This window comes from Rattus norvegicus, chromosome 1, assembly GCF_021556685.1.
Source record: "Rattus norvegicus strain SHRSP/BbbUtx chromosome 1, alternate assembly SHRSP_T2T, whole genome shotgun sequence".
Classification (NCBI taxonomy): Eukaryota; Metazoa; Chordata; class Mammalia; order Rodentia; family Muridae; genus Rattus; species Rattus norvegicus.
The window spans coordinates 183169732-183192240 of NC_141534.1; the positions used below are offsets into that span (position 1 = coordinate 183169732).

At 38.1% G+C, this 22509-nt stretch overlaps 1 protein-coding gene across 30 annotated transcripts in view; it reads right to left on the bottom strand.

Annotated features, from left to right (window-relative positions):
* Sox6 (SRY-box transcription factor 6) overlaps positions 1-22509 on the bottom strand; it is a 608765-nt gene that overhangs the window by 522397 nt on the left and 63859 nt on the right.

Below are 22509 nucleotides of genomic sequence, written 5' to 3' on the forward strand. Positions count from 1 at the left end.
GAGGAGTTTTATTCCAGTTACTTCTCAAATAACAGCATTAGAATTTTAATGTAGAATAAATGTATCATGACATATCTAATTTACAGGTCCCAAAAAGACATAATTCTACAGCTGTGTTCACTTTAATATTTAGCTCCCTTGGTTAGCTTCTAAAATTAACTAGCATTTCATGTCTCAGCAGTCATGAGAATAACATAGTAACATTGTATGACAGAAACACTCATTTCACCACCAAAAACAAAATAATAATAAAGACTTGAAATCACAATGCTTCATTTATTTTTTTCTTAACTATAAATCGCAGACCTAGGTGAGTAATAATGGTCCTCACCATTGCACAGAATTAGCATTTCCAAAGGGTAGCACTGTGATCTGATCAGACTTCCAGTCACTTCCATTCATACACTGCAGTGAGCTAGGCTCTCCAGCGTTACGTGTGTCCAGCTGCAGACGTGTGTGTTCTACCGCACCTGGAGCCTGCATGCCTGTGGTTCCACCCAGGTGCGTGCTCTGCTCTTTTTAACTAACTAGCTTATTGGCAAGAAGGGTGTCGCTCAAAGCAATCACTGTCCACATGTCCATTCAATGCTCTGTGGGTCCAACCAACCACTTTACTTTTCCCTATTTCATAATGTCTCTTTGTAAATGATCAACTACTTGGGCATTAACATAAGGGCCATTTGTACTTGGTATAGAATAAAAAGACATAAAATTTGGCTTAAACAAGGAAAGACTAAGTGGACAGCCCATAGATTGATCATTTCTTCAACTTTACTTACTCCATTCTAATTCTGTCTCTACCTCTTCTATTAAAGTCTAACCATATATATTTAATTCAGTTCTTTAAAATTTCAACAGACAATTTCAGTGCTAACCCACCACTGCCCTGTCTGAAAATCTTTGATGTCACAGCATAATAGCTCCTGAAAGAAGAGCGCTAATACCTAATGTAACATGAAACCAGGGCTCTGCACTGGGGCTGTCTGCTGTCAGAAGTAAGCAGTCTCACTGCTGCTCCCCAGAAGTGGCAAGGTTAGAGCTTCTCTATACAGCATCCCCGACTCCCGGTGGAGACTTCTGATTATCACAAACTATGACAGCCTGCTTCATTATCTCTTTTTGGAAACAAAAATTAAATTCTATGTTAATGTTAGATTATGCATTTGGCTTAATTTTATTCTGGAGCATGTAAGTTGCACACTTACAGGCTCTGGTGATTTCAAAAATATTACTAGAGGTGGCACATGCCTTTAATCCCAGCACTCAAGTGGCAGAGGCAGGCAGACCTCCTGAGTTCAAGGCTCTACAGGGTCACTTCCGTGTTAGCCAGGGTTACACAAAGAAACCCTGTCTCGGAGAGAGAGAGGGAGAGGGGGGGGGGGGAGAGAGGGAGAGAGAGAGCGAGCGAGCGCTAAATGAAAACAGCTCTACTTTCTACTGAAAGGCAGCTCAGGCACCGTTTATTACTTTAGAGCTCACAAAAGTACATACTACATTTAGACTGGAAACCACTATGAGACCTTCCCCTCAGAGTGGCTGTACAGAACACCAAAACATCTATTTAAGCCTAGGCACTTCCGGCAATGGGTCTATCCATACAGAAAAAGAAACAGCAAGGTAAGGCCAGCACAAGTGGCCAATAAAACAACCAGGGCACGGATTTTCCCCTTTACTTATTGACTAAATGAAAATGCAGTGATTTCCATATTATTTTCATATCACCAAACACCTACAAAGTGACATACTGAATACTGTTTAATCATCTACTTCAGCGACATCTACTATGAAACACTGGGCTTCTTTTCTCCTGTCATGACAATTCACACTGCTTGTACTATTCATTAAGCAGACAAAATTTTGCTTCAATTTTCTTGAAATTTTTTGATACTCTTAATGTCTATGTTGCGTAAGACCTATAAGGAAAAATAAAACTATATTGGGAGACTTTCGAAATAGAAAAATAAATGAAGAATACACTAAGGTCACAGAGTTGGAAGACTAGAAATTTTAAAGTATCATTTCTCCCTAAATTTTTTTCTTACAGATAAATATGAACTAACTACATCAGGAATCCTAGGTCATTTTTTATGTGTATGGAATATAATTCTAAATTCATACAAAAATGCAATGGGACAAGAAACACTAAGATATTCTTGAAAAATAAGAACCAGTTAACAAGATTTAACCTATAAGGCACCAAGATTCACTGCAATGAAAATATGAGGACGACGGGGAGGCAGGAGTGCAGGCACATCGAAGCACACAAGTGCGGGCACGGACAGGCACAACAGAGGACACAATAAATATTCCAAAAAAACTCTGAGCAGCAGCTGTTGGACGACAAACGTAAACTGTACAATCATAAGGGAGAGGTAAGATTTTAATAAATTGTCTGGAATAGCTGGACATCCATAAGAAGATACAACACACCTGTATTTCAAATAATGTGCCAAAACACATTCTGGTTCACTGGTGTAGAACTCACTAGAGATTATTTTTATGGCCTCAAATAGAGAATTGTTTTCTGATCAGCACAGAAAGTCACTAACCATAAAGAAAAGTATCAATAAATATTCAACTACAAAAACCTAAAAACATCTTCTCATCAAAAGATTGTCTACGGGGTTGGGGATTTAGCTCAGTGGTAGAGTGCTTGCCTAGCGAGCGCAAGGCCCTGGGTTCGGTCCCCAGCTCCGGGGTAAAAAAAAAAAAAAAAGATTGTCTACATTAGAAGACAAACCAAGCGCTGGAGAGATGGCTCAGTGGCTAAGAGCACTTGATGCTCTTGCAGAGGACCTAGGTTCATGTCCCAGTGCCCACATGGCAGCTTATAACTTCCCTCGCTCCAGTTCCAGAGGATCCAACACCCCCTTCTATCTTTCTTGGGCACTAGGTACATACATGGTGCACATACATATAGGCAAAACACTCATACATGTTAAAAATACAAATAAATAAATTTGAAGACTTCACTAGATGAGACAAAATAGCACCTGTGAAAAGCTCCTTTTCAAAATTACAAACTATGTGCACACTATTTTTAAGGTTAGTTAAGAATTAGAAACAACCTCCCTCACAGACCATACCTCAGAAACACATTCTGCTAACTCAAAGCACTAAGTCACATCTTCTGTAACATCAGTTTTAAAGAGATTTTTTTAAAACACTGGTTTTAAATCAATTCCTTCTTTTGAATTAAAACATGATCTTTTTAACATGAAAGTTCCTCCAGAGCAAACGCACTGAGCAAAGAACTAAGACTATAAGGAATTCCTGAAGAACTACAATGTGAAGACTTGGAATTCTTAGATTTAGAATAAATATTTTGTGTCTCCTAATAATATTCTTATATTAAAGGTCTTTATCCCATTTGATTGTCTCCCTAAAATACTATAAATTAGTTTTTAAAGTGTTAAGTACCTAATGGAAGAAAAAAGCATTTAAATTAAACAGAAAGAAGAGGGGTTGGGGATTTAGCTCAGTGGTAGAGCGCTTGCCTAGGAAGCGCAAGGCCCTGGGTTCGGTCCCCAGCTCCGGGGGGGGGGGGGGGGGGGGGGAACAGAAAGAAGAGACAGGAAGGAATGAGAGGAGAAAGAGGGAAGTTGTTTTTCCAAATTCATAGCTTTAAAAACAGAATCTCGGATACACTCAAATCCTGTGTTCAAATATATACATGTGGGTGAATATGCTCTCACTTCTGAAACTGGTAAATTGAATGAGCATAAATCAGGTTTTAACCGCATTATGTCTTCTATAACCATGCGTTGTTCTTCCACTGTACTGTTTCTTGTATCGTTTCTCATTTTTCTTTCTATCAAAACTTTTTTTTTGTCACACAGGTCCTAGTTCTAGAGTCTGTATGTGTCTCAGCTAGTAGGAATGTGACAGTTGGTACCTACAGTAATTGTATTCTTAGCTTTTGAAAATCAACTAGCTGGTTTCTAAATTGGCTGTACCATGTCACATTCTCATAAGCAATGAGTGAGCATTCCAGTTTCTCCATGAGCTCATCCACATTTGTTGGCTTCTGCTCATATTGACCCTGCAATGTGTGAAGTTGTGAAGCAGCATTTCACTGTAATTTTAATTAGCACTCCCTAATGTTTCATGATATTCAACATCGTGTGTGTGTGTGTGTGTGTGTGTGTGTGTGTGTGTGTGTGTGTGTGCACGCACGTGCATGTGTGTATGCATATTGGCTAGGTAACTATATTATTTGGAAAAGTACTGGTTGAGTTCTCTGCACTTTATTGAAGTTTCCTTTTCTTTTTTCCAAGGATTTATTTATTATATGTGTAGGGACAACAACACTATGGTGTTGTCTTTTCATTGTTAAGAGCTCTGAGGATTTTTATGGGCCCAGAAACCTTATCAGACACATAATCTGTAAAAAGTACCTCCTTTCTACACGTTATCCTTAACTCCTTGGTGGTTTTCTTTGAAGCACAAAATTCTTAATGTTGATGAAGTCCAATTTCTCTTCTTTTCAACAAATTGAAGAAACCATTCTCTACACCAAGCTTATAGGAATGCAGTCCCTATTTCTTCTGTGAATTGAATCTCTCACATTTAAGTCTTAGCACATTTGGAGTTAATGTATATGATGTACAGTAAGAGTTCAGCTTCATTTGTATTGGATCTTTTACCATCTCAGTCACAGTTATTGAAGACTGTTTGCTCGTTGCGAGAGCTGATGCACAATTCACCATGAGTGGTGAGGCAGTTGCAAAGCAAGCATGATGATCTTGTTCAGTCTCTGTCATTGATGTGGTCTCTGAACCTAAGAATTTCTAATTGTGGCTTCTTATCAATGAATACAGTCTGAAATTAGAGTTTAAGGAATAACTATACTAATCATTCAATTGAATGTAGAGATTGTTTTAAATCTTATCTTTCCACATTTTAAATTGACTGCCTACAAATTGAAACTAATTTTAGGATGGCCTGAAGTAACTGACTGCTAGTAGCCAAGAAGCCTTCTATATGTTTCTTCAATACTTTTATGAAACATGTCTTTTTACTACTTACAGGACGGGAAACATAGTATCTTTCTACTTTTTACCTTCCAACTACTTAAAGTGTGGTCCCAGTCAGCATCAGGAGGAAAAGCAGCAGAGACATTGCCTAAGGGCTTTGGGGGAATGTACTAAATCTTAAGCTCAATCCTAATAAAATCAGAGTCTGAATTTTACTAAAAACCTCCAGATAACATATGTGCCTGCTTAAATTTAAAAAGCAAGTTTCTAGTTGATTAAATTTACAAAGTTCTAGAATAATTAAAACATTGCCTAAAAGTCTTCCTAACAGAATATGAATTTAAATACCAAGACAGCATGCCCATATCTATACAAAGAGATACCATATGAACCAAGTATTCAGCAGGAAGAGAAGAGGTGCTATGGTGTTACTGTTCTCTGGATGAATGGAAGCTCAGCAGTGTTTACAACTGGCCTCAAACATTCTTACCACACTGTAAGGTTCCTAAGGCAGGAGCCTCTTAGAACCGCCCTGGAGTCTTCAGGGCCTCTCTGGTAACCAGAAGGCACTCACTGTACTTGTTGAATTGTATTCAACCAAGCCTTGTAAATGTACAGTGAGTGTAAACCGCGTGCCAGAGCACTCGCCATTTCTAATAACTAACGTGTTAAATGCTACAATCAGATCCGAAAAGACCACAAAGCTTTTAAAACATAAGAAAAATGTAGAATATAGCCCATAGTACAGAAAAGTAGAAAACAATTTTAAATCGTAACAATTGATATCAATATTTTTAGAGGGTTCTTTGGCATTTATTTATTTTGTGTGCGTATGGTACTGAGGTGTATGGAGGTCAGAAGACAGCTTTCGGGAGTCAGTTCTTGCCTTCCACCACGTGAGTCCTAGGAGTAAAACTCAGGTCCTCAGCCTTGAACAAATGAGGTACCCACTGGCCTCAATATATTTTTTAAACCAAGAGAAAAAGAGGATTCCATAATAAAATACAAATTATAAAAACTGGCTCAAGGAAGAATAGCACATATAAATACATCAATAAAATACAACTGAATCTCTTGGTCTTTAAAATGGATAGTGATAAAATAGTTCTACAGTTAGGATTTGGTTTGGGCTTTTTTAAAAACCATTAAAGAACTGATAAATCCCTATGCTCTCCCCATGATTCCAGAACATTTCTATTGCCCTAACTCTATAATTGTGGCATTAGGATACATGAATTATGGATATAAATTCACATAGATATAATTCAAATTCAGCAGTATGCATTTATACTCAATATAACCAACTAGTTTAGTAAAGGAATATAAGAAAGTTTAAGCACTAGAATATCTATCAAAATGTTTCACACTATACTAATAATATTAAGGGGTAAAAAAAATTTGATCAGTAAATGTCAAGAAATTGTTTGAGGAAACCATATGACCATATAATCCAAGCTAACTCAAGAAAGAAAGCTCATGTGAATGTAGCCAGACAATGTCTATATGAAATAAAGACAAGGTCTTGCACTGAGGCCCAAAGCACCTGGCACAGGACAAGTCACAGTAAATAAAAGGCTTATGAGTTGAGTTGGCAGCAAGATTAATGAGTCAACAGTAAGAGGTAGCTTCCATTAAAGGGGGGGCGGTTCTATTAATAGACAATTATCTAGGACAAGAAAGGTGATAATTCCTAGTACTCTATAACAGTTGTACTTAAAGTCTCAAATCCTTGGCCACTATGTCTTAACTATGTCACCTTAAGTAAATTCTTTAATTCTTAAGTGCCCTTCATCTATAAACCATAAATAATAGCACACACTTCGCAGGGTTACAGAAAACTTCTGTGAGATAATACTTGAAACATATCTTCATGGAATACATCAAACAAAATATAGTTTCTTACATTCATTTACTTGTGTGTGTGTGGGTGAGCATGGTTGATACACCATATGCCGTGAAGTAACTGTGGAATTCAGAGGGTGACTTATAGAATACAGTTCTCTCCTTTTACTATGTGGGTTCCAGAAGCTGAACTAGGGTTATTAGGTTTGGTAGCAAAGCATCTTTACCCTCTACGGCTTAGAGTCTAAGCCATCTTGCCAACCCAAATCCAATGAAGTACTCCAGGTATTCTTTCGCTGAACAGTACCTGCCAAGCACCTCTTAGGTGCCAGACACAAACTAACTAGATGCACAAATGTCAAGTCTACATGGAGGTAATGTTATGGTATAAGGAGAAGGTCATTTCCATCATTGTTCCCCTGCCAGCAATGGATAATCACAGGGAATTGCATCATGAAAAGGTGACTGTGCAGTCCTTCAGCTCTAGGTATGTCTCATAATGCAAAGGCTGGGTTCATAACCTAAAGAACGTGTACCCAGAATGTATCCCACAGCTCTCATGTTACCATGGGTAGCTGCAGAGACTCCTGTCACCTACAGCACAAACTTCATAGCATGCCAGCACACAGGAAGTCCCTGTAGCTTCACAGCTTCCTTCTCAAATCTCACTTCACCATCAGTTTAGATGATGAACCTATGGATCCCCTAGTGATTCTCCTATATCTCTCCCCACCACCCTCTTCTCCAGGCAAAAAGTACTGAACCATTACTAGAAAGAGCTTAGCTTTTACCGTCAGACAAACTCAGGTTCGGATCCCAGATCTGACATAACCAGTCTGAAGCCTCTGCTAGGAATCTTCTGGTACCCACAGATTCTTGGCACTGCTGGACTGAGGCTAAACCCCTCTGGAGGATGCTTTCTGGGGGAAAAGGTCACCTGGAGTCCATGTCAATAAAAAACTTAAGGGAACTAAAGGAAAAATAAAGGATTACCAATACCACAACCCAATCTCAGAAAGAGAACTCAACTCAGGCCTTCTGGATCTAGGAAGAAGGTAGAGTCAGTATTCCAGTCAGGATTCAACTGCTCCCACCCCCAGGAATGAGCTACTAGGTCCAATGCTAAAGCTTGGTGGGCACCTGCTGCCTCCTGAAGCTCTTGGAGCTCCTGCTCTTGTCACTTCAGTTACAGATCTGAGCCCAAGAAATCTCACATGCAGATTCACTGAGTACCTGTGTCAGTTCCTCCCCACAAGCGAGGACACTGAAGATGAACAAAGCTGACCTTGAAATAAAGGAATTTTAGCTCCAGCAGGTTTATTTGTTTCTGGTTAAACTGATCTCAAAGTATGCATGGCTATAGATGAGTTAGGCTTCTATTAAAGCCCCCGTGGATCTGTGTGGTACATTGCATCTAGTGCTGTTCATTTTACTTATGTTGAATACAATGTTGTTCTTTTTAGGGCCTTTACATGCATTCACTTTAACGATAACAGTATACCACCACCAAGTACTAATATTTACTCCTTTGCCTCTTAAAACATCCCTAGGAAGTAAGTATAACAATGTTCACACTGCTGAGTTTCCTTAACCCAAACTAACTCTCCCACACTGTACAGCTCAGAAAGCAAAAGTGTGCTGTCCCACAAGCTCAGGTCTTCAGAGCATTTGTCTGAGAACTGTTTTTCCACATCATCTTACCACAGGCAGTAAAGATTCAGGGAAGAATATTTTAAGCTTCGGGGTCAAGAAGAGATTCAAAGCTTCAGTGTTTTTACTACCACACTCTAACAATGATATCTACACAATGGCCTTCGAGTTGAAATGATTACTGTCCTTAAAGGGAACTTAAATGTCTGTGTCTAAAAAGAAATTTAAATAGGCTCAGTGCTACTTAAAGGTTATATGTTATCTCCAACTGAGAGATAACTGACCACGCTGGCCTTAGACCTGGCTAACACTCCCAGAGAGCAGTGCATCTACTTAGAAAGGCAGTAAGGTATATAATGAGAGATGGCGAGAACATTAAAGGCAAAAGGAAACAGGTGTTTCTGTCTAAATCAGTGAAATTCTGCCACTAAACACAATAAATGTCGGAGATGGTAACCTTAGCAGGAGCAGAATCCTAAAAGATACACAAGAGGCCATCAATTGAAAAGGAACCATCCAACTGGTCCAAAGGAAAGAGAATTTGAGATTTCTGCATATGAAACTGAAGCTCACAGAAACAACCAGTAAGTCATGTTAGCTGAAGTAGTTCATATTGGAGCCATGGCCTTACTTTACTTTGTAAGACTCTGTAGTAACTGAGATCAAATCCCAGAATAGCAACCATATAAAGCTGAGACTGTAGCTCTGAATGTAAGCACTGCAGTCAATGCCACGTCATGTTCAGAGAAGATTACTTTAATAACTTCACCAGTGAGATCCCATCACACACACACACACAGAGAGAGAGAGAGAGAGAGAGAGAGAGAGAGAGAGAGAGAGAGAGAGAGAGAGAGAGAGAGCTCCTGAGTACTCTGATTATCCAACTTACTTACTGAATCACCTTGGCTCATAACGACCAGGAGAAATCTCTTGACTCAATGGCCATGTGCTTTGTTAGAGGCACACATGCCACAGGATCTCAAGCCAGGACATCTATGCCTACCATGGTTTTGCTACTCAATGACTGCCTGATTGTAAGGTGGCCATTTTTCCTCTTCAGGCCTTAACTTATTTTCATGTAAAACAAAGATAATAATATTTCCAAAGTAATTGTGAACATTTAATAATCAAATAATAAATCCCTAATGAGAACTTACAACTCTTATTATATCTGTTTCTTCAGGTATATCTGTTCATTCAAAGCTCTGAGGAACTATGATACAAGTACTGTTTTCACCTCTGCTCTATGAAAGGGCCCCAGAAATACGCATGGCGCATAGCAACTCCTGCCAGTACACACGTGGTGAAACTCATCCACTCCAGCATTCAGTACTGCGTCCATGCAGTAAGTAGGCCCTGAAAAGAAGAATGAGAAAGACTGAAGTCCTTTCATCTGCAATAAGCTCAAAAAAGAAAAAAGTAGGGGTTGGGGATTTAGCTCAGTGGTAGAGCGCTTGCCTAGGAAGCGCAAGGCCCTGGGTTCGGTCCCCAGCTCCGAAAAAAAAGAACCAAAAAAAAAAAAAAAAAAAAAGTAATACTAGTGGAAGAGAAGTAAACTTTTCATGGAAATGGTAGCTTTTTCTGTTCCTAGAGATCCCTTATCCTCCTCCTGAGAGACAGTTGTACTTAACACTCTAGAAGAGGTTAACTAACACACTTCAAAGACAGCCAACTCTCTTGGTGACAGAAACCATACTCAAAAGGCCTGGCAGTGCCACGGCTGCCTGTCTAGCCAAGCACATGCAATGAATTGATGGCTGTATCCCAACACCCTTCCTGACCTGTGCAGTCTGAGCTCCTTCAGAGACACACATTTCCGTTCCTGAGGTATGCCCTAGACACTGAGTTAGATAGCCAGAGCACATCACCCAGGATCACATCATAGAAATGCATTCTGTCAGAAACTGTCTGAAGAAGAGTTCTACGTATTTTCTCATGAGCCCACTAGCATGAGAATCATAACATTAGATTCATAACATTTGTTGCCTCAGAAGGCATTGTGGACGGTGTGCAGAACAGGAAAACCCACTAGAAGTCTTAGATGAAGAAATGGTACTGTCCCAGAAAGTAATAAACAGGACATCAAAGCCAAACCTCCTTAGAAATCATCAAACTTACTTCTCAGTCTGATAATGAAAGAATTTATTCCTAGAGAGAAATGATACTGCCAATATCACCCAAAGTTTGTTTGCTGAGCTGAAATGTCCGAACTGTTTTTGGTTTTGTTATGCAATCAATCCACATAAGGCAGTATCCCATTGAGTTGGGGGCGAGGGGGAGGACAAGTGGGAAATGCTGGTCTGCTGTTTGCCAAAGACCATCACTAGGTGCCACCTTTCTCATCTTTTCTAACTTCTACTTCGACTGCATCTAAATCTAGAGGAGGCTGAGCATGGAAACAACAAAGAGCTGCAGACATTCACACTAGTAACCCTCACTCATCCACCTCCTAAGCATGGGAAATGGACTTACCTCTAAAACTCCTAACCCTTTCTTGTCCCTTCACATTAAAGAAAAGGGAAAAGCAGAGGCTGACTTTGCCATAAGAAATAAAAGGCGTCTGTTTGCCTCCTCGCTCTTATTGGGGCCCATAAAGTTTCATTCTCTTCTTCCTGAACTTTAACACGGGCGAGCCAGCAACTGACCTTCCTGATGCTGTCCAGATTTCTCCGCAGAGATGCTGCCCCTTACTCCCTACATTCTCCCCTGTCATTCTCACCTACTTTTCCATCCCAGTAACTTCCTAACTGGATGTACCGTCCTAGGAAAATATGATATAAAAGACAGGTTTATATATCTATTTAAAAGAAGGAAAATTATTTCTTACTTAAATTTAAATACTAAATGACATACTGGTCTCTGTATGAATTATTAATGCCCTGTATCTGATATAAGAAATATTCTGAATAAAAAATAGAGATTATTTTAGATATTAATATCTAGTGTTTTTATTCAGTTAATCTTGAATAAGCACCCAGTTAGTTTAAAAAATCTTTCCAAAGGTATAATACCGTAAGCCCATGACCAGCCTGGCAGATGTGTCACTGTAAGCTGGGACTCTATAATAGTACTTTTTCGGGTGGATCATGATCCAAGCAGATCTGGCCAAAACTAGCCAATACTCTTCCTAATTATCAAGAAAACAGTTGTAGATACAATTTTCCTATCCCGTGACATTGACAGTGTACCCTTCTCTAGTGTACTTTGAGATGCTAAATAATAAAAATTAAAAAATAAAGACTTTACAATCTGTAAGATATTTTAAAACTAATTACATAGATATAAATTTAAATTGTAATTCTTTCCAACAATGTCTTTAAAAATAATATGAAAAATCCAATATTTTACAAATTTTTACCAACACATTAAAGACTTAGAGGCATTTTTCTGAGTTTCTTCATAAAATAACAGGCTGCATGTTTGTTCTTGTTGCCCCATCAAGAAGGCTACAAAAAAAAAAAGGATAAACAATAGAGCAACAATATACAATCCCTTCCTGTAATTAAAAATCATAGCTATTTAATATACCACTTTGGAAGAGCCATTTACCCAGAATGCAATGTGAACAATGTCCGTTGGAGCTGTACATCAGGTTTTGTTACACACAAGGTTGAAAGGCTCATAGAAAATATGGCTGCAAATTTGCACAAAGACATAATATCATGCCTTGTTTTTCAGATTAATAAATCCATGTGTTTCTTTGCATGCCTAAAATGCTACTTCTGAATGAACCACTGAAATACAACAGAAAATATAATTTTGGTCATGAGGGGTTTTTTCGGTTGCTTTTTTTAATAAAAATAATTTGCAGGGATAATGGAGGAAGTGGTAACTGCTGGTGAAGTGGTTGTCCTGGCTGAAATAGGACAAAGGATGAGACTATGGACAGCACCACAGGCCTTACTAACGACTGCCTCCAGATGCTGAGGTAGCATATGTAACATCTATCTTTAAAAATAAATCTGTGAAACAGTGAAGACTCTCTAAGGCTGTAAAGCGCTAAGAGAAATGGCTTGCACCATCCACAGGTTCTCCTGCTTATCTCAGAGAGAAAGAAAAACTTAAAGGAAAGGAACAAAAGCAAAAGACCTAACATGTCAAATGCGTTGAATTTCCCTAAAATAACAAGAAGCTAGCTGTGTATGCCACTTGGTACATAAGCGAAAAGGAGGAGGATAGCTTATTGATGGATAGAAACCTGACAGCTAATTAAATAGGTAGGATAAAAGATAGACAAATTGATGATAAGGTACACAAACATACAGACAGATACAGGTAAGTAACTAGAAAGATACATATAAACAATGTCTCTTTAAGGTAAAGGTCATATTTTATCAAACAAGTACAAAAGTGCCATTTACACATTGATTTGAGAACAGACTTGCAAACATCACATCACATTGAGTGGTTTGGTCACCAAAATTCTATGACGATTACCTTTAAAAATTCTCATCTGTTTTCAATTTTAAAATTGGCAACAGAATATTCTAACCTGTTTAATGATATTCAAAGAATCTTAATGTATTTTGAATCTGTTTATTAAATTATTAAAATGCTATAATTTCATTCCCACTGGTAAAAATAATCAATTGGAAGATGGTGATTTAGGAGTCAATTTTTTTAAAAAAGTCTTTGCATTCTTTGTGCCTAGTATTAAGAAAATTAATATCACAATTTAGAAAGTGTAATTGGTGATGTAATTTTTCCCCTGCGTGCATTTGCTTTCCTTCCCCAGAATCACTGTTTAAGTGTGACAGCATTAAAAGCACATAACAGAGTAAAGGAAGCCTAGAACCAGATGTTAAATCACTTCATCACGGTGTGCAGCCAAGACTTTTACAAATAACAAAACATGCCCTGGTATGGGAAGCCATAATAAACCTTAAAGTATTTGTTCTAGCTATAGCTTTCCTTTCAATATCTTTTTAGAGATATATTGTAGCATACATTACCTCAACATGACATGTCTAAAGTTTCAAATAAATATGCATGTGTAGTAGGGAGCATGCTCAATGAATGATTCTGCAGTTCTCCTGAACCTGATCACTGTCTTGGCAGATTCGCTAGCTGTGCTTAGATTCCTAAACTACTTTGGGTCTCTGTTTCCATATCTTTTTGAACTCCCTAAGTTTCACCTAAAACTGCTGGAGGTCTTTCTTCTGCTCACCGCAGTCAGGAAGTATGAGTACCAACAATGATAGTACTACCATACTTTCATGCTGAGGTTAAGACTTTATTAGTAATAAAGGCTATTTTAAGATGCATCAGCAATAGACTTAACTGAACAGAGGACACACATGGGAAATTCTCTGATGACTACATAGTTTCAATGCCCTTCTTACTCCATTTAATAAAAATCGCACTCTTTTTTAATTATCTTAATATAAACTTGATAAGTAAGCAAAACTAACATATATACTACTTTAGCTTCTTAAACTGTAAAATACATTGATACAAATGTCCTAATATGTTGGTATTTCAATTACAGGGACTAGCTTATATACACATTAAAAAGCAAAAAGAATAAGAACACTAAACAAGTAAAAGTGGTACTAAAAATATGAAGAAAATATTAACACACAGTAAAAAGGATAAACTTTTCTACACCTTCTGGTAATATTGATGACCTTTCTCCATGGCTATGACAAAGACATTATGCACAAATTTCACAGCTTACACATAGCTAAGTATGAATAGTGCTTTGGAAAATGTGTCATAATTAAAACAACAATTTTTGTTTCACCCTTGTCAAACCACAGAGAAGAATTTGAGTTATTAAAATAAGTTCACTTATTTTATCCAATTTAAGTTGATTACACGCACACACACACACACACACACACACACACACACACACACACTGAAGAAAATAAACCTACTACAAGATACCACACAATTTAAAATATGAAAGTATTCAGTATAATGAACATCCTATAAACAACATAGACCTACACAAATATGCAGCTCAAAGCACTCCTTGGACTATCGTCTATAAAACTTAGAAGGTTCTAACCTCAGAAAGGTGGAAATTTCTGTTAGTAATGCCTTAGAATAAATTGTAGTTGAGTCCTGACTGAGTACATACAAGGCTCTGGTATAACAAAAAAAAAATAGAAGTTTACTATAATGTTATACAAGTTTAAGGATGCCAAGATTAGAATTATTTCTAAATCTCAATATATCTAGTGTCAACAAAAACATTAATAGTGAGAAAGAACTAGAGCCAGGTGTGGTGATGCACACATCTCTAATCCCAGCACTTGCGAGTGGAGAGAGATCTATCTCTGTGAGTTCCTGGACAACCAGAAATCTGTAGAGAGGCCCCATCTGAAAAGAAAGAAAGAGGGAGGGAGGGAGGGAGGGAGGGAGGGAGGGAGGGAGGGAGGGAGGGAGGGAAACCTTTAAGAGAAAGGAATATATCTAGAAATTTGTAAGTAATCAGATTTTCCTCCAGCATACAGTTGGGTTTTCTGACTCAAGAGTGATGTGTATATATGCATTCCTGGGATTCAGTTAGCTAATACACTGCACTCTAAATAACTTAGACTTTATTCAGCCTTCATTTTATTTTAATTTATTTTCTTTTTGTTTGAGCTGTTGCTCCTTGAGCATGGCTGGTTTTATGTGACTCTGGATGCCTTAAAACTGTTTTCTACAAGTCCTACCCTGATCAGCTCCAGAACATTCTTTATAATGCAGAGGTGGCATCACTTTTTCATGACGTTGTTAAAAACAACACAAGTGTCCAGAAGTCAAGGGGTATCAAAGACAACAGCAGGTAATGGCCACTGGAATAGAGGCCCACTGCTTCTGCAACCTGTGTGATCCCCAGTCCTTTCTGACAGGCATTATGTCACAGCCATCTGAGTTGCAAGATCTCAGTGAGCATGTTTAATTTGGAGTTAATTTAGTGTTGTTAAACACTAAAGAAACTCCAGATCAAAACCAGAAGGCCACAGCTCCAAGAAAAGGCCTTTGAGAATCTAGAAAACATGACTTTCCGATTATAAAGCTAACAAGAATAACTGCAGCAGCCCTGTTTGAACGTTCTCAGGAGTGGGAAGCGGCTGTTACTATCCCTGCTTCTTCCAGGGGCTCTGCCCACTATCATCTTACAGGAACTCCTATTTCTACACTCTGAGGAAGAATTTCCTTTCATGCTACCCTTCAACTCAAAATCGAATTGTCTCTGGAGATCGCTCAGTTGATAAAGTTCTTGCCATAGAGCAAGCATGAATATCTGAGCTCAATTTCCAGAACTCACATACATAAGAAGTTTAGCATGGTGGTGTGTAATCACTAAACCTAACTGGGAAGACAGAGGCAGGCAGATCCCTGGAGTTCTCTGGCCAGCCATCCCAGCCAACTGAGCAAGCTCCACACTAGTGAGAGATTCTCAAAACTTAAGGTCGATAGCATCTGAGAAAAGACACTAAGGTTGACCTCTGGCCAACACACACAAAGACACACACACACCTGAATACAAGTTCAGGCATGCATTCATAAACACAACAAAAATATGAACTATGCCAACTTGATACTTATTAAAATTAAAACTATTAATATTTAGCACCAGGAACAAATAAGAAAAATTCAAACTAATACCCAGATCAGAAGCTTTTCAGATAGCATTTTCGTTGCAACTGTGCTTGTCAAATGAAGAAAAGGAGCACATTAGAGTACAACATACGAGATAATATTGATTTATAATCTTTAGTCGGCAGCTTATCTAGTTTGACAGTGATTTTTCCCCTTCATGCATGTGGGGGGGGGGCATGTATGCGAGTGTGTGTGTGTGTGTGTGTGTGTGTGTGTGTGTGTGTGTGTGTGTGTGCGCGCGTGTGTATGTGTGTTTTGCTGGGAATCAAACTGAAGACCTTATATAAACCATACAAGCACTTTACCTCTGGGTTATATCCCCAGGCCCAAGTGCATTTATTAATAAACCACTTCTTTTAATTTTCATACCTCATCTAAAAACTTTGAAGGAAAACAAATCTGAAAGATTTCTTTGTACCTTCAAATGTACCCACGTTGTTTCTGACCACAAAATGGAGTTCAGAAAGAGAGGTGCAGTGATTAAGCTACTGGTCTATGGCCATATCACATTTATGACAGATATGGCCTTTTGAAAATCACAAAGACACAATGAGACATTTCGCTATCAGACTCACCAGATAGTAAGGAATTATATCAAATGTTGCCCCAGTGCTCCTTGAAGTACTACCTGACTTCCACCCTCAACCACCCTTTATATAACAGACGAAAGGCCACCTTGTACTAGAAGCTTTCCTCAGCATAGGAACTTCTACTCATACACATATATCCACTGCAGTAATAAAAACTACACTGCTCAGAATCACCCATAATTCTATCTCCTCAAGAATTATGCATTTTCACCTTTGAAATCATGTAATCAAGTGATTCCCAACCTTTGCGTCATTGAGGACACTTTATATACTCCTCTTGGTGTACCCCATACTTTGAGACTAGTCACCTGGTCAAGGACATAGAAAACAAATGTGCAGTGCTCCTAAGTCAGCAGGGCGCTGGTCGCTTGCATAGTCATGGGAAACACTGCGACCTTGGCTCTGGAAGTGAACACAAAGATAGAGCAAATGACATTCTATGAGAAGATGGAAAGACAAGAGCAAAACACCAGTCCTACCTGCTGCATACAGCCTTTGCTTGGAATAAACAATATCCTGGAGCAAAGCCCCAAGATACATGCGCTCACATAAGACCACAAATATGAATGCAGCTTTAAAACTGGGGAAATTTGGGTTGGGGATTTAGCTCAGTGGTAGAGCACTTGCCTAGGAAGCACAAGGCCCTGGGTTCGGTCCCCAGCTCCGAAAAAAAGAACCAAAAAAAAAAAAAAAAAAACTGGGGAAATTTATAAAATACTAGAGAATAAAGACTACTTCTCATGTCAAGGGTCTAGTACAGATCACATAGCCACTGTCCATCTGTCCTGACACAACTGTCTACAGCATCTTCACACTGCATCTTCTCAGCAATTCTATGCCATAAATTCTATCACTGCCCCATCTTTTAAATTAGTAAACTGATACTTGAAAAGATTGTGTAACTTTTCCAAGGACATACAATTAAGTTTGGGATACGATGTAAAAGGGGAAGAGTCAAGAAATAAAAACTAAAGGTCTGATTTTGCTCTTTGCAGGTCTATCACTCAAGGGAAAAATATTTGCTTCCATTTTTCCTTAAAATAGAAGAGAAAGATAAAGACTAAATTGTATATATTGGACAAAAGAACTCTCTGATGTTGTGAAACATTTTGGTTCACAAATGTGAAACATGTATATAACCATATTCAGCTATAAAATCTCTTTGGTTGCAGGCTTACAAAAGGAAGGGAGGGATTTAATTGATCTGAGTGAAATAAAGATCATCAATATTGAATGGAAGATGACAGATGAAATGACTTTTCACAATCGCTTCCAGATTTTAAGATTGGTGTTTCATCAAATTTTAGAGGTCATGAATCCAGACACTACATTTACTCACTCAGGGCTCCCCCAAGTGCTCTAGAGTTCAAGTGAGTTCTGTCTAGGAAAGAAAAGATACGTGGATGTTTCTGTTTTACAGAAGAGGAAAAAGGAAGCAAGTTTTGCAACTGGCCAAATGCTACATTTCGTAGTAAACAGGTAGTAAAGCTGGACATGAAAGCCTAAGTTTTCTGTAACAAACATCTGCCCTCAGCAGATGTCCTTTGGGTGCGAAGAAATGAGCACCCAATCACATTTCCCAGTAATGTGTCTGCACAATATGAAATGAAGGCTTCACGGCCATGTGTCAGAATGAGTGCCTTCTTAAACCTGTGCTCTTTGATTAAAAAAAAATGTTGTATTTTCTTCTTACACACACTGAGCTTCTTTTAGACTTGGAAAATGAAGTGTTTTCAGTTTTCTTTGTACAATTTTAAAGAACTACTTTCTTCAAAGAAGCAGAGACTGTGTTTAGAAGGTAAAATCAAAAACAGCACTGAAGCCCCTTTCTGCATTTCGAGGAATATATCAAAGGCAGACAATTCAACATCTCTCTTTACTACGACTAGAAACAATGAGCAGATGCAGGTGACAGGAAGATCATGTAAGGGGTTATCTTGCGATGACATCTGAGATAGCATGAGAAATCTGCATATCATAATACCCACATCATACAATGCATTGATCTCATTCTGCCGCTTTACATGGGACGTCACTGAAAAGCATTAAATCAATATATTTAAGCAATTTGGTCCAAAATAACTAAAACATGGAAGATTCTTACAGGATTTATAGTATCATATCAACCCTCAATAAACAGTAATACTTCAATCCGGAGAAAGCATTAAAAAGGTTTCAGTGACCCTCGAAGCTTCCTAATGAAATACACCAAGAGCAGTCCTTGCCAGCAGAACGCTCATAGAGAGAAAACACAGAAATAGAAAGTCCAGAAAATTACAGACCACATTCAAGCTGATTCCCAAAGATGCAAAGCGTCCTAAACAGACGCAGCATTAGAGCACCAACCGCTAGATCCTCCTGTTTCACTCTTCTAATTTACAGCAGCTTTCACTGTATCGCTGTTCTGTCCCAAACAGGTTAAGACACTAACTCAATGTATTACAAAATAAAACCAAACATCTCTCTTTAAATGCAAAGAAACAAGTAACTCTAGATAAATGGCAAGATTTCTACAGTTTCAAAGTATTGCTTTTCACGTGGAGTATAAAAGAAAATGTCACCACACATTTTCATGCTATAAAAACGTAAAACAGAAGATTTCTGGATTCTTCTCTAAACATTTTGAAATTTCCCCAATATTATATTCTACACAAGTTACTGAGGAGTCCTAAATATATTAGCATTGTAAAGCACAAATAACTAGGCAGTTGACTTTTAATGTGGTTTATTAGTTTATAGTGGATTGCACCATCTACAATTAACCTCAGAAAATAACTCACATCCTTCCTAAAGATGTAAGTTTTTTGAGTGAATGGTAAAATGGGTGATATATTAGGGGTCTTAGAGGAGCAAGAAGAGATTCTGAATATAAACAAGCCATCATTCTGGTAAAAGGAAATACAAACAACTAGAATAAAAATAGTTGACGCACAAAAGCCATAATGAGGGGGTAGCTCGAAAAATAACTTCGACTTTGAATGGTTTGGATGAAATACAAATTATCCACAGAAAAGTGTGGACTGGCATAAATGTTTGTACAAAATCATAAGTGTATTTCAAGAAGTACGCAGAGGCACCAGCCTGCATGATGCACCAGCCTGCATGATGCACAGGGCCCGGAGATGCTCTAAGTGCCAGTGCAGAGCCCAAACCACTGCATCTTAATTACCAGGCAGCTCAGATATATTGCCTTTGATATGGAAATGTTCTTGTTCTCTCATCTTCACATATGGTCTCATGCACAGAAATCTTTATCTGATTCATAAAAAATAAACTAGAATCCAATCTCAACACCTGACCTCAGTGCTTAGAAGTTTTTTACTAAGCGTGGTGTCACTATAAAAAGAATGGCTAATATTGGTGCAAAGTTGGCTATTTTGAGCAATGATATGAAGGATTTGGGTTAAGAATTGAATCAATACTGCCTCTCTGAGATTTTAGGGTTTCCTGTTCCCTTTTTTAAGACTACCACAGATTTGAAGAAGAGCATCAGCATCCCGCTTTGGAGGTGAGAGCCTGGAAGAGAGTTAAATTATATTCCGTTTCTCTGTCCATGCTCGTCAGTTAATATTTTTATCCAAACTATGACAATCAGATACTATATACTTGAAAAGCTCCACCAAAACCATAATGCAAATTTTGAACTATTTCCAGTTTGACTAAATGTCTAAGAATAATTAGCTGAAAAGCCTTACCCTCTTCTATAGAAGAAGGAAAATAAAAACATCCTTCCTAAGAATGACTAATGAATATATAATGAGAGGAGTAAGAGCTCTGATGCCACGCACCAAAACAATTAATGTCCAGATAACAATTGAAAAACTTAATTGACAAGGCCATACTGTTCTTTAAAATGTGCTTGTGTCTAGTAAAAATTGCTTTCATATATTTCAAAACACTAGTTTTTTAAACTAGACTCTTTTCACATTGGGGACATAATCACAAGGAAATACAGAACCAGCTGAGGACATGAAATGCTACCGTTGTGCAGCACCTTATTTCTCGCTGTTGAAAGAAAAAACAGAGAACCATATTCTTAAGCAAGTTGCATTCCAGACCCCAGAACTGGTTCATTTCTTCTTCTAAAACAGCACTAAGCGTTTATTTTGTTCATGTTAGCATGTTTCTATAATACCTGCCATCATTAAACCCCATCTAGCCACATAACTCCATCAATGGGAAATGGCCTAGGTTAATTTTTAAAAAACATATACAGTAACATGACACATCTAACCTCATGACGGCAGATATTACACCCATCTGCAAATCGTCTCCCAGCATGTTATCTGTGTTTTATCATCTCTAGTACCTGTCTGTGCCTGATATGGTACTGATATTGTTTCTTAGACACATTTCTAGGGAATGTTCTGCTTGACTTCAAAAACATCAATTGATATATACACACACCCATCCCTAAACTATGTTTAAGCAAATAGTTCTCTTAAACCCAAACTACAATTTCATAAAATGCTGTTTTAAGTAGTAGATACATATACATGATATAAATATAGATGTGTGAGTTATATCACTAGTGGATTAAAATAACCAATATGAAAAGATAGAAAATGCTAAAAGCTTTAAAACCAACGTGTTACCTTATTCTCAAGAAATACCAATACTTCTAGTACCTATTGTATTAATTGAAAAAGAATTATATAAAATATTTCAGATTTATGATATTTAAGAAAAATATGTGGGAATTTGATCATTGACTTAAAACCCAATAGCTCCTAAAACAAGACAAATAAAAATTTATATAAAACCTCAATAATGCCACCAAAATTTGTCATTTATTTGTTTAAAGCTATATATTTTGAAGCTGTATAAAGGAAGATTTACTGGTTATGCTGACACGTTGTAAGTCTTTGCTTTTCTGTATAAAGAAAGTGCCGCTGCTCTCTGCTGCTACTGAGAGCCGCTTCGTGGACAGCATCCCCGGAGCATCACTCCATCTGAGAGCCGTGCTGAGTGCATTAGCGTCACTGCAGACACGGGCACATGACCACTGCCTGGTAAGTAGTCTCCTAACATTGGTTTTTACAATATACTGTTGAGTATTGTAGTTGTTCAATATAGCACAGAGTACCATACCTCATAATTCTAAAAAACTCAATTTTTGCATTTTAATTTAAAAGGACGTATAGTCCAAGAGAACATTCCTTTTTTTCACTTCTAGAATAACAACAAAAAAAGCAACAACGAACCAGATAAACAATAAACAAAATCTTCTCAGCCTGTCATAGTAAGAAATGCAAATGCAGAAGGGCAGAGGAGAAAGAGGTGTTAGTGCTCATGAAGTGACTAAGGGTGTCAGCTTGCCTGAGGAATACATGGTCTCCTCCTGGTATCTAGGTACTAGTCACTTGATGTTTTTGGCCATAAACTAGATCCAATGACATTGGCTTTCAAAATGTGAGCCATTTAGTGGTTTGTTCCCTTTTCTTAAGAACTGGGACAATATAGTGTCTCTTATAAGGTCTCTCAAATATTTAGAAGAAATCTACATGTCATTTTGCCTATCTATATGCTTTTTATTCAACAAAGAACCTCTAGAAAGTGCATCGGTAAAAATTCCGGGGCTGAGAGACCTAAAACTTCAGCTATCACCTTGGTCATGCTATAAGAAAATACTGCACTGGCTCCATCAAAGCAAGTGGGACTTAGCCATGTGCCCTCTTCTCATCTGCTCCACTAAACCTCTGGAAGGTTTGGGGTAAATGTTTGCTCATTTGTTCTGAAATACAGCGAATCTTTCCAGTACTGTATCTGAGAGGCCTAGAAGCAAGGGAAGGAGGCGAATTGATGCCAGTGCCTAATGCTGAGTGCTGAATTCCACAGAGAGTGCACAGAGT